General features: G+C 43.4%; 1 long non-coding RNA gene across 2 annotated transcripts; it reads right to left on the reverse strand.

Moving 5' to 3' along the window:
• Positions 1-6,150: 6,150 nt before the first annotated feature.
• Positions 6,151-13,780, reverse strand: LOC136010882 (uncharacterized). 2 transcript variants are annotated; one of them, XR_010611043.1, is made up of 3 exons: positions 13,619-13,780; positions 13,329-13,454; positions 6,151-8,290 (listed from the first exon to the last, which is right to left on the reverse strand). It is a non-coding gene; the product is annotated as an uncharacterized LOC136010882 (long non-coding RNA). The 2 variants fall into 2 exon arrangements; XR_010611044.1 differs by lacking the exon at positions 6,151-8,290 and adding an exon at positions 10,755-11,185.
• Between the last annotated feature and the right edge of the window lie 3,176 nt (positions 13,781-16,956).

Below are 16,956 nucleotides of genomic sequence, written 5' to 3' on the forward strand. Positions count from 1 at the left end.
CCATTGTGTTTGAGCTTCATGTCACCTTCATGTGACACTCACTGAGCTGACCTACAGGGAGAGCTCATTAATCCTGCTCACACCCAGGGTCTGTGCTAACTCACAGCAGGTCTTCTGCCATGTGTTGTGAGTAAGCATGGGCTTTCCTTGCTACCTACTTAGGCCTCGCAAAAAATGAGTCACTTATGGTGGCATAAACCGTGATAAAACCCTCCCACACACCTTAGTGTTGTGCGCTTCTTGACCTCTAAGGAAGCTGCAAAAGTCAGCTTGTGGTGTAATGCAGGGACTCCTGACATCAGCATAGCCCAAAACCTAGTAAAGCTGCACAGCCCAGCTCCACAGCGTCCATATGCACCAGCTCCTGACTGGTCCTGGCACCTCAACGCCCTCCAGATGCCTGGGGTAGCCCAAAGAGATCCATGGCTCGCAGGTACCACATAGGGCTTTGTGCATTTTTTTTTTTCTTAAGTGCTTTGAAGTTTTCTCCCTAGGCCGAATGTCAAGAAAGTGCTGAGGGTTTTGTTGACTATCCATTTGCCATTTCCCGATCTTCAGGGAAAAGGTGTGTCCACAGAGATGGGGTTGTTTTCAAGCTTTGCTGTTCCTACAGTCTCTTCATTGCTTCATTCTGTTACCGCTCAGTGTCGAAGTCCTGATGAGTGATGTTTCTTTGATTTCTTTCTTTAGCCATACGTAACATAACCATATAGGGAGCTCTGTGGCTCGATTTAAATTTATAGTGACTACAACCTTTGTCTAGCCTAAATATGATACTACCAGGACAAATTCCATTCCTACCAATAGCATTGGGCAAACATCTAGCACAAAAAATGGCTAAGAAAAGTAAACAGTAAAAAACGAGAATGTTGTCATTGCACCTTGCCCATAGTAGCCGCTAACCCTGCTAAGTCTGCAGCAAACTTTTGCCCCTGGATAACGAATGCTGCTATAGAAGAACCTGAATGTTAGAAGTCCAGCAGCTACAAACACTTAACAGCACAGAAATACGGGTACATCTAAAGCGTTCCTTTTGTTTCACCATTGTTTTATTTAATTGTGAGGTAGGCACACTTCTAGCGGTACATGCTACGCAACACTGCTCCTGTCACCTACACATCAAGAACGCAGCCTGATAACATGGCCCTAGTTTGGACCATCAAGAATTTACTAGGAAAAAATGCAGAAAAAGATACCAGACGACAAGCACACCATACTCCGCCAGCAAGTTACGCTACAAGTGTTAGCACTGGCATGTGCCAATGTGCTATAAAGTGAAGCTGACACTCAGCAAAGCAACTTTATAAAGTTTTCCATCAAGAACATTTTTTTGTTTGCACTGTGATAGAGTCTCGCTGATAAAGCCCCATGCAATCCTTCAAGCTGTCACGGGCCTCACTTTACACTTTTACATCTTAAACTGTGCTGATTGATTACATACCATGAATGTTACTGCCCCAGAAAGACATCTTTGCTACACTCTCTGAACAAAGCTGAAGCAAGTGGTGGTATAAGCTCCCAGACTGATTAGAACTAGCAGGAAATAGAGTGTCCTTCCAGGCTTCACACTGGCAAAGTTGCAGCATACATGTACCTCCTCAAAAAACACTTTTTGAGGACTAAAGTTCCTAAAAAAGAAGGCACAAATTTCTCCTTAGTTACAGCAAACAAAACCAACCTTTACTAATGGGCGTACGCTAAAATACACTACTTTTAAGATGGGCATCACCAAAACATGCCTAGCATCAGAACTCTATGAACTGGCATAACTTAGCCCTGGTCCTAGATGGCAGAGCTCAGTTTGTATGTCACTTTCCATCAAGGGAAAATAAAAAAGAACAACAAAAGATACAAGTGAGCGTCTTCAGCAACAGATTCCTCTCCAAAAACTGAAACAAAATCTTAGCTACTGCTGTGGGATGACCCACTACACACACCTCGGAATAAAATCAAAAGAGACACTACTGCACTTTCTCAGTGAAGCAGTGGTTTCCATGAAGGTAGGGGTTTCCATGGCATTCATATCTTCCCTATCCTGCTACCAAACCTTCAGCCTCCAGGGTGATTGAAGGCTGTTTCCATGGAGTAAAAGGCAGCAAGGCCCCACCCCAGCATGGTGTAAAGCTTGACTGCTCTGCTTCAGCTGCTTAGCAACAATCATAGCACCAACCAACTTCCTCTCTTGACACCTTGATTATACCTGATACATTTAAGTCTGTCAATATCTCAAAAGCGCTCAAACCTTTGTGACCACAAAGTTAAACTTCAGTTACTGGCTGGGGCTAAACCATGGTGCTAAGTAACTACCATTTCAAGACAGAGCATTTCTTTTCATGATACATGTGTAGCTACCACATACACAGAAAGTTGGACATCTTCCCAGCCTGCCTCTCTTTTGGACTTCAAGGAACTTTCTCTTTGGCAAAGGAGGTCCAGGGCTCATCTCACCCATGTAAACGCTAGGGATTGTTATAGTGCAGAAAAGCATGCACAGGCTCCAGAGCTTTCCCAGCAGAGGTAACTTGAGGATCAGTGCAGAAGGATTCCACCTGTTATGGCTTTCTGGGAAGGACAGATCTCTGGTCAAACAGCTGCTTGAAAGAGAGAAGGGTGTGGTTTTCTTCATTCAGACCTGTCCTACTCTGGTGTAGGCATGGGGATGATTAATCTTTGGGAAATGCCATTAATGTTTACTGAGCAATACAAATGGGTCTGGGCTCCCACTCTCTCTCAAAAAAAACCAAAAAAAAAAACCAAAAAAACAAACCAAAACACAAAAAACAAACAAACAAACAAAGAAAACCCACCATTATCAAATGTTAAAAAAAAAAAAATAAAATTGAGTGTGGGATCTGAGGATAACCCTCCCAAGAGTCTATTAAGAATGGGTTATATATTGTTCCATTTTCCTTGCTCATTACAATCACTGCCCCAATAATAGCTGCATGCTGTGCCTTTTTCTATTCTAGTACAATTTTCCCCATGGGAACTAAATATCTCAGTTTAAATACTGAGCAGAGCTGGTAAAAGAAAGCAGTATGCTTCTGCTGTGCTAATCTTGTGTGTAATCTGAACCTTAGGTAGCTGGTTACTACCTTTCTCATTGCTTGATGTAAAAATGAAGGGGCAGTACAGGGGAGAAGGAATATGTTGATCAGACAGACAAACTAAATGACATTGTGAAGGTCAAAGTGTCTCAGACTTAATATTGTTCAGAAATTGAGGCTTTGGTGAATTTTAATTCCTTGAGCTCTCGGAAAAATTGTGAGAAGAAAAGTAATCAGTGGCTCTATCTTAGTATTAGTCCCTACACCAGGACTTTGGTGACATTTAAATCTCTATATCCAGGTCCTGGATTGGCACCTACATGCACTGATGCTGTCCTTTCGCAGGGGTCTGTGTTTCCTTGGAAGATCATCCTTGCTGAGTCCCCACCACATCCCACTCCGAACAAGGCAGAGCAGTTTCTACTTGGGCACAGTGGGATCCCAAGACAAGTACATCAGCTTTCAACTGATGGCCTGACCTAGAGAGGCTCCTCCACACACCTCTTCCAGAATACCATGAAAGACAGGGAAACAAGGCCTGGGTGATTCTGCTTCTAAAGACCCTAATTTGTGCAGACATCATATCAAGAACTCCAAAATTTGAGATGCAGAGATGTCAGCCCTCCTGTTACACTGTTCTTGTCCATGGTCATAGCACCAGAAGTCTCCACCTGCTGCAGGGGTGTTACAAGGATCACAACCTTTTGGTTTATAAATTGGTCTGATCATATGGGAATCATAACGGGACCTTGCAAAGGCAAAGAGCTTTCTATTCAACTTGGAGGGGTCACTTGCATGCTGCGATTCTGACATTGCCCCTTACTAGTTTCATTTTCCAACTTACTGCACTGAAATAGTTTCACTCAATTCACTGTTAAACAAAAAGGCAAGCCAGGGCTTAGAGCTCAAACTTTACTTGATATTAACTCAATTTGAAGCTCAAAAAGAGGTGGGTTTAACTTTGCATTTCATTTTTAATTTCCACTATTTTGTGTGCTCCTGCTATCAGACAGAACAGAAATCAGAATTAATATTGAGAAGACCGACTTCTGGTGTGCGAGCAGGAAACACTATCTCACAAATAGATGGATACTCTGGTGATTCCCAGCTCAGTCATACATCTACAAAAGTTCCTCTGGGTTTCAGATGGGTCATTTTCATATAAATATATAATAAACTTCCACAAGTTCACACTTAGGGCACTGCAAGGCTTGCCCTTCACCAGCAACTTCAAGTGATTCTCCTGGCACGATCACTGGGCTGCAATGTAGGACCTTAATCTGAATTCAGGCTGTGCAGTCAGTGTGTGGAACCAGAGGTTCCCAATGAAAGCTCCCTGTGAGACCTCGGAGACCTGAATTTGCCATGGAAGAGGATCTAGTTCAAATTTGCCACCTTTGGATTCCCCTTCTGTATTTTTTTCCTATAAAAACAAACTCAACTTCTAAATCATCTCAGTTTTCTTGGATCTCTCAATACAAACACTGGACTGTTTCAGAATTTTATTCCATCTGTGGGACTGAATAGGCCTTTTATGAAGTGGTAGCATTTAAAACAAGAAAAAAGTAAAGGTTTGGATATATCTGATTAACAAGGAACATGGTAACCTAGTTCTAGACATGAACAAACGCTGGAGTTCACATCACTGTAGAAATTTAGCTTTAACTGTTGCAGCTTGAGCCCATCTATTATTAACTCAGTGTAACATTTTTTCTGTTCAGAAATACGTTCCTTGGGAGAAGCTTCTGCAAACACACCAGCAGGTGGTGGCTTCAGAGAGAGACCAAGTAGATGCACTCCTGAGAGTCAGAGCTGAGAGTACTTTAAATAGAAAGATAAGCCTATCAATGAAATAAAATCTTTCCAACGGCAGCATGAGCTGGTTCCAGCTGAAGGCTTTTCCTTTTCTTTGTAAAACTGTTGCTTGCTCCTACAGATCTGCAGGAAAGAATTTTACATTACGGTAGCTTGCAGCAAAACAATTGGCAAAAACACCCCAAGCAGCCAAAAGAAAAGCCTCATCAGTTCCATACTGCCACCCACCTGGATTTTGCTTTGTTTTAGAAACTTCAAGGAGTTGAGAATCAAACTCGTCCTCAAGGCAACTCCAATGAAATCAATGTGCAACCCTGGGAATTAATCTGGCCCAAGCCTCATTTTCTCTTTAACTGCAGCAACCAAGGTCATTTTCCCATCTGGATTTTGCAGATGCTTCTGCACATACTGATGAGTTACACATTTTATCAAACCTTGACCACTATTTTCAGGGCTGGAAAATGTTTGCACAGTATCAGAGGATCACAGGAAGACCTGTGAAGACTTTTGGTGTTAAAATAGAGACCTTGTATCCACTATGTGCCACTTTTTGTGTATCCCTCAAAGCCGTCTACTGTATCTGTCCACAGTGCAGTGCAGGACTTTGTTTTCCTTTGTCTCCAAAATCACTCCCTTAATGCCTGATAATGCCACTCATCCTCTATCTTAATTTAAGGGAAGCTCCTTTTCACATCTGTGGGATCTGTCTAGCAGTGTGACCAGCATTTTTCTGCTGGTTGAAGTACTGAGAAGGACAAACTATAAGCATAACTTTTTGTTTTTGAGGGAGAGTGTGCCTGTCTATATATAGCTATAGCCATGTTCTTCTCCTGCCTCCTCAGAAATACCTTTTGTACCAGTACATGTGATGTCTGCATGGATCTGATTCTTCAGGGACCTCTGATAACAACAGAGCATCTTGCGGTCAGGCTGCCTTAGACCTTGACTTGGTCAGCACTTTAAAAACTACTTTTGAGTAGTTGAGGACAAAGACCTAGTGTGAGCATGCAGTTGTTGCAGTTACTGCAAGGTCCAAAAAAGCAGATGGGTCAAAAAATGCAGAAAGGATTGGCTGCAGATACCCTTTTTGTCACAAGACGGCCTGTGTCAGATGTGGTGGCCAAGGTTCCACCTGATACATCCAGTCTCATTATGGTGAAGAATGCATGCCATTCAAACATGGAAGTGAACTGTAGGTCAATATATCTGAGAGGTCTGCAAAAGCAATTCCTGCCCAGAAGCAGACTGCAAAAGGCTATCTGTACCTTTTATCCGAGGCTTAGCATGTCACTTTCTCAACCTATAGACTGGGGTGCTAAAACACACAGATGCCAGCTACAAAGTAATAACACTAGGAAATTTGTGGCTTGTGATATTTTAATATCCTGAGCAGAGGATTATTTGCTGTTCAGAGCGCTTCAAAATGTTCTCCTTCTGTGCAATTGATAGCTTTACTGCTCCTGGACAGAATAACAAACAGCTGTGCTACTAAAATAAAAGAGATCCTTTGGATCATCTCAAGGCAGCATCTTGGCAGTCTTGGTGTCACAGTGACTTGTGGAAAGGGTGAGTGGTTGTGGTGCAGATTTGCCAGATGGTGCAGGCACTTGCGGCTGCTTAGCATTCATGTTAAAAAGATATCATTGTGGATTATTAAAAGCAGAGAGGACAGTTGTAAATCATAGTCTTAGCTCTTACATAACAGAGACTAGAGACTTAGGATCACCAGAAGTCATAGACGAGCTCGACTAGAGGTACCCAGCTGGGCAATGCAAATGCTGATCTAGTTTGCTGGAATTTCACATGCCAATGTTATATTTCCATGGTGCAGCAGAGAGTTCATCCAGAGGCTGGAGACCAGGTAATCAGATTCTGTACAGGTTTATTTCTTCATTATTTATTCAATAAAGACCACATTAAAAAGCCACTAGAGGCAGTGAGAGACTCCTGCTGACTGTGCAGCAGTCTGAATCAGATCTGAAGCATCCAGAGTTTTAATTTGCACGCCTGGAACTTGTAATGATTCTTCCAAAGGTCTGTATCAAATTATGAACTCCCTTTGGAGTAACGTGTTCATCACACATCTGTACTTGCCTGAGGTAACCTCTTATAACCTGTTTCAAATAGCTGTCCTGCCTGGTTTGACACTTCCTCAGGAGAACTATGGACTGGATCACCTCCATGCAAAAACTGTTTCTTGGCCCAGATGAAAGCAAGCATGGCTGGCAGGATAGCAAAAAAGATAGCAGAAACTCAAAAGAGTTGGGAGCAGTTGAGGCAGAGCAGTTGAAAGGTTCTAAATAGCTTTGTGTGAAGTTTCAGCTAATGTTGCCTGGTCCCTTTCTTCCATTTCCCCTTCAGGACAGGACACCACAGCCACTCCTTCCTCCATTTCTCCTACGTCTGCATTTCCCTATGACAATACCTGAATGGCACCTTTTGCTACAGCTGCTGGGGTCCCTGCAGTGTGCAGCAGAACAGAGAAACAGCTCTTTCTGAGTCCAGCTGCTTCCAGGCCAAGTAAAGATGTGAGCTCTGGCAATGTCTAGACATGTATAATGTGGAGCCAGAACTGGTTATACTGTCTGTTGACCACTTTATAATGAGAACTTTGGCTCAGTCTATAGGAGATTGAAAATCTAGGTAGTAGGTTTTGGTGTTAACAGAATTCTTCTAATGAGAAATACAGTCTCTGATTTGTAACCCTCTGACTTGAAATCATTCACTTTAAATGAACGTTTGTTCCGCTAATTTAGAACCCAGGCAGGCATGGAAACAATGTATTTTGGCTTGTGAAAGGAGCAAAGCTTGAGTTTGTTAAGCACATATATACTTTGTTGCTTTGGGAGGCAGTGCAACTTCCTGCTAGAATAAGATTTCTTAAGTGGCAGCAGTGAGCTCCATAGTGCGCTCTGTGATGATACCCTCAGTGAGGGACCTGTCCTGCACCTTCGCTGGGATTTGGAGCAGACCCAGGGATCGCTGAGTTGGTATGGCTTGCCTCCAAGGAGCAGCTCCACACACCCTTTTTGGAAGGTGTGAGGGTGGTATTTGGCTCTTCAGCTCACCCACAGCACTGCAGGGCAACTGATGAGGTGACAGGCTGTGACTAAAAGCATATGGCTGCGGTCCCCTGACTGCCTCAGCACATGGAGCAGTACAGTATCATGTGCCCTCAATGTGTTGGCCAGTTGCAACACAGGAATGGAGGTTGCTTTGACTTCTCCCTCTCTGACATTTGCCCAGAATGTGGGCCCCATGGGCTGTTGAGATGTCACATTTTGCATTCACCTCCCCTCAGACTGAAGCATCAGCTGGTGTTCCATCAGAAGCTTCTTGCTGAAGGCTGTTCCCTGCAGGGTCAAGGCCTGCGATGAAGCCAGAGGCAATCTGAGGTATTTCTCCAAACTTCCACCTTCCTCATTAACCTGCCAGAGGAAGGTAGGCTGAGCGCTAGGTCTGTTGCCCCTCACCTTGTCTCCTTTACAAGAGTTATTTTCTAAAAGTCACTTGATGAACTAAACCTTTCATGGCCATCCCTACATGATGCAACACAGACAGTGGATTCACACATTCACACAGGAGCCCAGTCTGACATGGACCTTCTTGTTGAACACCTCAAATGAAGACCACTTGTTTCCAAACCCTAACGTGAGCCCTCTTCCCCACGGCAATGGAGAAGTCTTTATGCTTCTTACAGCCTCATTAGAAACGCAAGAGTCTTGCTACTGGAAACACAGAAATTCATTCAAAAAGCATACTAGTACAGATGCAGATAAAACAGGGTTTTGGCATCTCTTACAGTGCTACTATCCCACTAAATACATTATCAGCATTCACATATAATTACTTTGGTTGTACTTGTGCCTTCATCACAGTGAATTTCCCAAGAACAGTGCTCTGAAGTCTGTTAACTTTATTTTCCCTAAAGTCTAACCAAAACCCTTTTTTTTTTTTTTTTTAATATCTTCCTTATTATTCGAAGCAGAAAAGTAATTGGCATTGAACAAAAGCTGGATAATATTGCCTTTTGTGATGTGCTGAGCAATAACTTGGACTACAGCAACATTACTTGAAGCAAGGATTTGTTTAAATAGCTTTCATTCTGGTTTGCTGCTAAACCTCAGTAACAGTACATTAAATACACGTATTTCAGCACCCCAACACAGACATTTCTTTCTGTAACTCGGAATGTTTCATGTTATCGCTTTGAAGGCTCTTGCCAGTTGGCTGCTTTGTACACGTGCTAAATTGCTAAATTTTTAGCATTTACCCACTTATCTAGTTTGACACAGCATGCCCGCATGAGGAAGAGGGAATTGGGCCTGGAAGTATAGGCACAGCACTTTCAGGGTTGTAGACACTTAAATTGGCACTCTGTAGTGCAATTAAACTGATAAACAACAAAATATGTTAGAAGCTGGATGAATTGAAACCACAGCTCTCTAACAGCAGAACGATTTGCAAGAGACTGCACTGTCAGGAAGAGTTGTAACCAAAATCTGCTTGATTTACTTCAGACAGCTCATTTCCTTTGAAACCAGAGTGAATTCATGCCATGTCTTTGCATCAACCAAAGATGCCTGCTGCCAGAACAGGGCTGGGGCTGTCACTCATGCTCATTACACCCCTTATCTGACCCCAGCTCAGAGCACTGAACCAAAAGAAGGTGATTTTCTGGTTTAGCCCCAACACAGGCTCCTCTGAGGCCAGCCAAGAGCCGGTACTGGCACAAGGGACAAGATGGGAGCATGTGAGGTCAACAGCTGGCAGCAGGTCCACTGTTGTGGGGAGCAGATAGCCCCTCCATCATTGTACCCATAGTGTCAAGCCATGTCCTCAGTGCCTGCTGTCCTCACCACAGACAGAACAGTAAGATCAGGAGACTGTGGAAGATTTCTAGCCACTGTCAGATTAACAAAAGCCTCAGTCCTAAACCGGCTTTTGCTCTGAACAAGAGATTTTCGTTTCCCTGGTGCCTGGTGTTAGAAATGAAAATTAAAAACAACCCATGAACATAAGCACATTAAATACACAGATACAGAGTCATCTCACCACAGATGGCTGCTCTGAGTATTTCTAGCATTGTTGCTAACTAACCCTACCAGAAGCAGCTGAGACCATAGCAGACCCTGAGATCCTCCAGTCATGTGTCCACAGGTAGTCTGCAGAGAGAAATATATGATGGCAGCCTGCTGATAGCCTGCCTGCTCTGCATGACAGCAAATAATCTGCCTAAACTTCATAGCAGCGTTGTGCCAAGCTGCCAGCTGTGCTCAGCTCTGTTCTGGGTGCACCAGGGACCCTGTTCCAACTGTGCCCATCCTGCCGGGTTGCTGTCAGTACAGGGAGCAAGTCGAGTTTGGAGAGTGGCCCCTAGTCTCCAGTGCAGGCAGCACAGACTCAGCTGTCTTCCAATGGAGGGAAATTGGCTTCTTTTATTGCAAAAATAAATAAGTAAATAAATCTCTTTATTCAAAAGTAAGAGAGTCTTGTGGCCAAAATGTCGCACTTTGCAGTGTTTCAGAGAGTGTTCTGGACTGAAGCTCCAGCCCAGTTGGCGCAAGTCCTGTGGGTTTCAGGGCAGCTCTGATTTCATTCTCTAACTCGTACATGCTGCCAAAAGCACTGGCTGGTGAACAGCTCCGAAGGAATGGGCTAGTGCCATACATGGTCTCCCTTATCACTGTTTCCCAGGGGATTTAGTGCTAATGGCAGGTGGCTAGCTGGTGGTGAAAAGTATCCACAGTAACAGCAGAGTTCCAAGGACTGTCTGAGGCAAAAGCTTCAACCCATCTCCTAGGACAACCCTGGCTGAGGTGCACAATAACATCACAGTAAGACTGCCCATGAAATATTTTGTAGGGAAGGAGCTGAACTACAGTTTGTCTACTGAGCTCTTCACCTTCATGATAACCAAGATAGTGAGTTTCAAAGAACTAGTTATCATCCATGCAAAATAGCACTGCCATTTCTCCCCAGAGTAAATAAGAGCATATTAATGAGGTAAAATGGAATATCAGTTTTCCTGTTGTTTCAAGCACCTGAACTGTACAAGGAGAAAAAGTTGCAAACAAATCTGAGGTTCTAAATCTCCCTAACCTTGCAAGGATTTGACTGCTGCAATACATGCCACTTAGCTCTGCTATCTGGTTCTACCAGCAGCATCAGGTTGGTCTGCCTGTACCCTCTGGAGGATTATTTGATTTGGTATGCACTTCACTGACTCTAGACAAAGGCAATCTGGGCTCTATTCCCAGACCTTCTTCTGCTTCCCGTTGCTGTGCAGCTCAGGTCCCTTCTCTGAGCTTCAGCGTTCCTGTCTGAAACAAAAGAGTGAGCCATTGGTTTATTTTTGAAAGCTCCAGGTAAGCAATGCAGTAGGGAGAGGAAACGACTGGGGCTATCTAAACTGCTGCTCTCTATGTAATGACCTGAGCTCAAGAGATGATGAGAACTGAGCTTCAGCTACCTCCAGATCTGTTTTGGAAGCAAACACCCTCATTGCTGAAGACTCACAAATCTAAATCTCCTTCCTTCTGCACTCCTGCCTGTTTTTCTATGATGCCTGTGAAAGTTATAATTTTGTTATCTGAAAACAAAAGTGCTTAGTTGGCAAGAAAGACTCCATAAAGAAAGCAATGGAAGCTGTCACATCTGTACTATCTGAACACCATCTGTCTCCCAAGTTTACTCTGAAAGCAAGCAAATCCCATTAAGTTCCCTTGCTATATATCAGTAAAATGTTTAGCAGTGGCACTTGTAAAAGGAATGAACACATTTCAATTAGGCAATGGCATCATAAAACACCAGCTCAGTAAATAAAAACCTGGAGGTTAACATTTGTAGAGATTAGGCAGTCTGTTAAGTAAAGTTTACTGTGGCATGTTAGGGGCTTTGTAATACATATTTATATACATGTTGCACCCAAACCAGGTTACTATTCAGACTGTTATTTTTCCTTTAAGAATATGCGAATGCATCTCAAAAGTTACTTGAGATCCAGAGGCTGGCTTGAAATTGTAGACACTTTAAATAGGTGTATCATATTTGGTAGGGAAAGGAAAGGCAGCAGAGAGATGAAGAAAAGCTGAATCACAGAATGGTTTGGGTTGGAAGAGGCCTTTAAAGATCAAAAAGGCAAATCTCATCTTTTCTTAAGGAGCTGGTGACAAATGCTGGAAACAGAAGGTAACTGCTGCAAGTGGGCTAATAACCATTCAGAAAAACCTAACTGCCAGGTTAGATGTAACTGGATGCTGGGATAATACCATGCTGAGAGCCCTGAAGTATATGCCTCACCACTGATTTCCAAGGCTCTACAACCATTATGGTTATGAGGTTGTAACTTACTGCTTTCTCCTCTGTAAATCTCAAAATAGTCTCACAGATGTTTGGTCATGGAAGCATGGAGCGACAACTGTATGCACTGCATACAGTTAGCCTAAGCTAAGAGGAGGATCCACTGTTTCTTAGCTGGTTTTGCAAACAGCCTTTACATCCAAAGCAGAGTAAACCTGTGCAGGCTTCAACTTACTCCAAATACCGATAAATGGTTTTGAATAATATAAAGCAGTACAGATACTTGGGAATGGCTGCTCCTGCAGAGTGCTTCTAGAGTAGCAGAGCCCTGTGTGCATGGGCAGGTCTCACAGTGCTTTTCAGATAAGTTTTATTCTCTGCCACCTTCAAGAAGTTGTTGCTCAGAGCTGCCATCACTGGCAACTTCCATTATGACCAAGACTTGGGACAGAATTTGCTCAAAGTATCTCATGAATCTTCGATGTGGAATTCACCAGCAGATTCACACTGCAGTGAACTGGGCCTTGCAAACAGACAAAAGCATTGGTGTCATCTTATATACAGGGAAATGAGTTTCAGACAGTCTGTGATAATGTAACTACCACTGCGCTCCAGTGACAACTGGACCAGATCCACTTGGTACAAGAACTCCAAAGAATTGCTGAAACCTGCTGGCTACCAAAATGCCCTTGCACTACAGCACTCTCACTCCTGCGCTGCCAATTCTCCTTCCTCGCCTATTTTTCCCCCCTGCTTCAGCTCTTCCCCCAAGCCCACCATGAGCTATTATCTCAATTATTCCAGCTGTTGTGCTACACCACATTGAACATAATCAAAGCTAACAAAGCACACTTCACTGGCTCCACTGTCATCTGGCAATGAAAGTTGAAGATCCTAAATGAACAGTGCTTAAGCTGATGTCATACTTGAGGGGGTCCATCAGGGAATGGGGGCAGTGGGAGGGGAGAAGTGGGAGGAAGAAACAATGCTGTGGATTTTACACATCTGGGGTTTTTATTAACATTAGAAAACTTCAGAGAAGTATTGGTAGGAGGGGATGAAGCTGTGATTCTGGGGGTGTCTCAGTCCTGATATCTTTTTGAAATGCAGCCTTCTTAGACAAACATTCCCCAGGAATAACTCAGACTATGAATGCAAGTTTACCTGGGACTGTGCTCATACAAGGTCCTGGCTAGCCCACAAATCCATTCATTTGCACTGATACAAGCAAGATGCAGTCTTCCACTTTAAACACCTTGATTAACACAGCAACATCTTCAAAACATCTATCTGAAACAAAATGGGAAGAAAAATAAATAAAAGACTAAAGTAGAGCCCACATTGTACATACCTCCAGGTTAATTCCCTAAGCAGAGACCTTCAGTCTCACGAGCACCAGGGTGGATGATAAATAAGCGCCGTAGCCTGAAGCAAAAAGAAGTCCATCTGCTCACCTTGCTCCACCCAAGCTTGCAGCAGTCAGTGCACAAAGAAAAGAGAAATTGAAATAATTTTCCTAGTCCTTGGCAGAGAGGGGACTGACACTGGATCCTAATCCAGTTCCCAGGTGGTGCAAACAAGAACTGGCTAAGCAGGAGCACCAGGTGAAGTTGATCTCTGCACTAGGACTTGTCCTGGCCCTGCTTATCTAACTATGCATATCCTTGAAAGCCTCTGCCAGTGGGTTCCAGGTGTGTGGCCCCAGCTCTCTCCTACTTTTTCGGCTGCTAAGTCTCTCTGCAAAGAACTGAGAATATACCACATGCCCATGAAATGGCACTCTGCTTCCATGATTGCTTTTCCAGGTGCTGTTGGGGTCCAGATCAGGCCAGCTGAGAGCAGCTGTCTAAAAGTCTGGTGTCTTGCTGACCTTAAGGCCATGTCCAAGGAGCAAAAAGCAGCAATTTCCAAACCACAAATGATCAAAACTGTTCACATCATCTTCTTACTCTTATAGACTTTAAAGACAGTAATTTTTAAAAACTAATGGTGTCATTCCCAAGTCCTCTCCCAGATGTTGAAAACACCAGAATCTTTGCAAGTTTTTATGTAATGCCATTTAAGATGGCTCAGGAGCTTTTCTTGCCTTCTCAGCATGTGGACCACAGCAAACTCTTCTCCATTGTCATCTTCTAGTATTGCACGTAGGGATGTACATTCCAGGGACATTCAGGATTTCATGGCAAGCATGGAATAATCTCCACAATTTAGGCTCATATTGCCTAGAATGAAAGAAGGGACCCTTTGTGTATTGTAGAGCTACGGCACACACAACTGAAGTCGCCAATTCCCGTCTCATACAGAGCTGCATTAAACATATACAGAGCAAGTTTTGTGGAAAATTCATATGCCCCTCTGTAAGATATCAGGCAAAGGTGATGCCCAAATGCACATGCAGCGCTTTCTAACAGCCAGTACCTGAAGTGTTAAACAGCACAGCAGAAACAAGCTAATCTCTGAAACGAAGACACTGCTCCAAGAATGGATCGATCTAGGGTTGCCCTTCAGTTCCCAGTTGCTGACAGACAGCAAATTGATCACACTGTGGTTTGAATTTGTCTCCTGACAATTCAGGCAGGCAAGGGCCAGGAACTCAGTAAATGCGTAATCTGTGCCTGGCACTCTCTTACTATGTACTAAACAACGATAAAACCTTTAGAGCAAGCTGTTTCTCCTCCAGTTGGTTAACATTTGTATCCAGCTGAACCCCTGGGGTGATAAGTACAGCAGACCTCCTCTTCTGACGCAGGTAAATAAAATGTACCATAAAGAAAAGTACAGGGTATTGGCACGTCTCTCCCAAGGGGGCTGTCAGCAGCTGAATACTGCAATCCCCATGAGTGAGAGGAATGAGAGGGGTATTTTTTCCAGAGAGCCTCTGCTCTCTCTCCACCTTCCTCTCTAGAAACTGATCCATCTTTTTGTTCCTCCTTCCCCCTGGCTTGGTGTGCACAGTGTTACCAGCACAGACCACAGCAACGTCTTTGCTAATTCTCCAGCTGCCACCTACAGTTTGTGCGAGTGCATGCATATGAGTGCACACATTCATAGGCAGAGATGGAGACATGCTATAAATGTGTGTGTATATATATATATATATGAGTACTGAGATATGATCAAACCAGCCCATAGCTCACACATGAGAAGACAGAAATAAGCCTGGAAATGCTTCTGTTCTGAGGAGCAGGTCCTCTGCCTGCAGAGGAAATCAGGCTTGAGCACACAAACACTGCAGGAGCACAAGCCTTGCAGGGAATGAAGTAGGATCATTCTGATTGCACCTGATATACTTTGCGGGTGGTCCTTTGCTCAGAAATACCACAAGCACAGAAAAGGGATCTGGTATCTATTTCTCCTCCTGATCAAATATGCCAGTGGATCTAGGGGTACCAAATCCCAAGAGATGCTACGAAACTGACAGTAAGTGGGAGCAAGCACTAGAGTAGAGCAGTGCAGTGGCTTCAGTAGTTGCCGTGCTTCAGCAGTCACCACCACCTCTATCCTACCCCCTCCCCCTCCATACACAGCAAAAGGGCCCTGCAAAATGCAGAAGATTTTTAGAGAGTAAGGAAGCAAAGAGGGCAAAGGAAATTAATTTAACAGCTGAGAGGCTTCGGATTTAATGAGAGCTAGCTTTCTACTGCTTGCTTACTGTCTTACTTCACTGTTTTCAAGGGAAAACACTCGTGCATATAGAAAGCACCCAAACTATTCCTTGCTACCTCTGTATAGAGGAAAAAAAGGTGATTGATTTTATTTTTTTTACTTTTATTTTTTTATTATTTTCCTGCAGAGACATTTTAAAAGAAAGAAAAGAGGACTTCACTGGTAATATGTTGCCTTACAGCACTCAGGTTAGCTTGGAAGCTCACAAAAAGCTGTCCCTAGATCCATGGGAAAAACAATGGTCAAACAATCTCAAGTAGAGGCTTTCCTTAGAGATTTGCCTCTCTCAGGTGGGTATTTCTACATCTCTGTACAACAACTTTGTCCTTTCTTGGGGTTTCATACAACCCCAAGCAAGCTGTGGTGAACTGACACCGTCAAGTGGTTGCACTGACCAGAAATAAATTAGTGTATGTGCAGACCTCAAAGAACCTCCCCTCCTCATTTGCTGAAGTGCCTGATCCTGGCAGGAATAAACACCCTCAGGCTTGAGCAGATGTTTACAGGGGAAGACTCTGGAGGGTCTTGAGTGCTCTGCTCTGTAGCTACTCATCCTTTCTGCTCCCTGCTTCAACCAATCCCAAAGAACCCAACAACAAACTCTGTTTGGATGTGGGCACACTTAAAAATGGTTATTTACAATGATTTTGCTTGAACTGATGAGAAAACAGGAGCACAGAATGTTTTTTAAATGCACCCTGTGGCTAAAAGCCCAAAAGTAGCTGGCCCCTGGCCAGGCTACAAGAATGAACAATGATATTTTGGGGCAGAGGTGGTGGTGAGCCCAGCTTCTATCTGCTTGTATTTGACTTTTTCAAATGTACTTAAGTGGACAGATTGTTAACTAATTGGACGTCTTTCAGTTTGACTCTTAGGTTTGGCTCATGATATAGTGGATATATAAACAACACATTCCCAATGCCCCCTTCAGTCACCAGTGATTTCTCTCACACATCAATTTGTTTCTTTTTTTTCTTTCTTTCTTTTTTTTTTTTTTTTTAATGCTTATTTGCCATAAGTTTAAGCCTTTTGTGGGAAAGAGAAGATGGAAGAAACTTGTTCCTTTCTGTTCATAAGAAACAGTTTAATTCTGTATGTTAACTGGTTTCTTAGCTTCTGAAGAAGT

Source organism: Lathamus discolor, chromosome 3 (assembly GCF_037157495.1).
Source record: "Lathamus discolor isolate bLatDis1 chromosome 3, bLatDis1.hap1, whole genome shotgun sequence".
Lineage (NCBI taxonomy): Eukaryota > Metazoa > Chordata > Aves > Psittaciformes > Psittacidae > Lathamus > Lathamus discolor.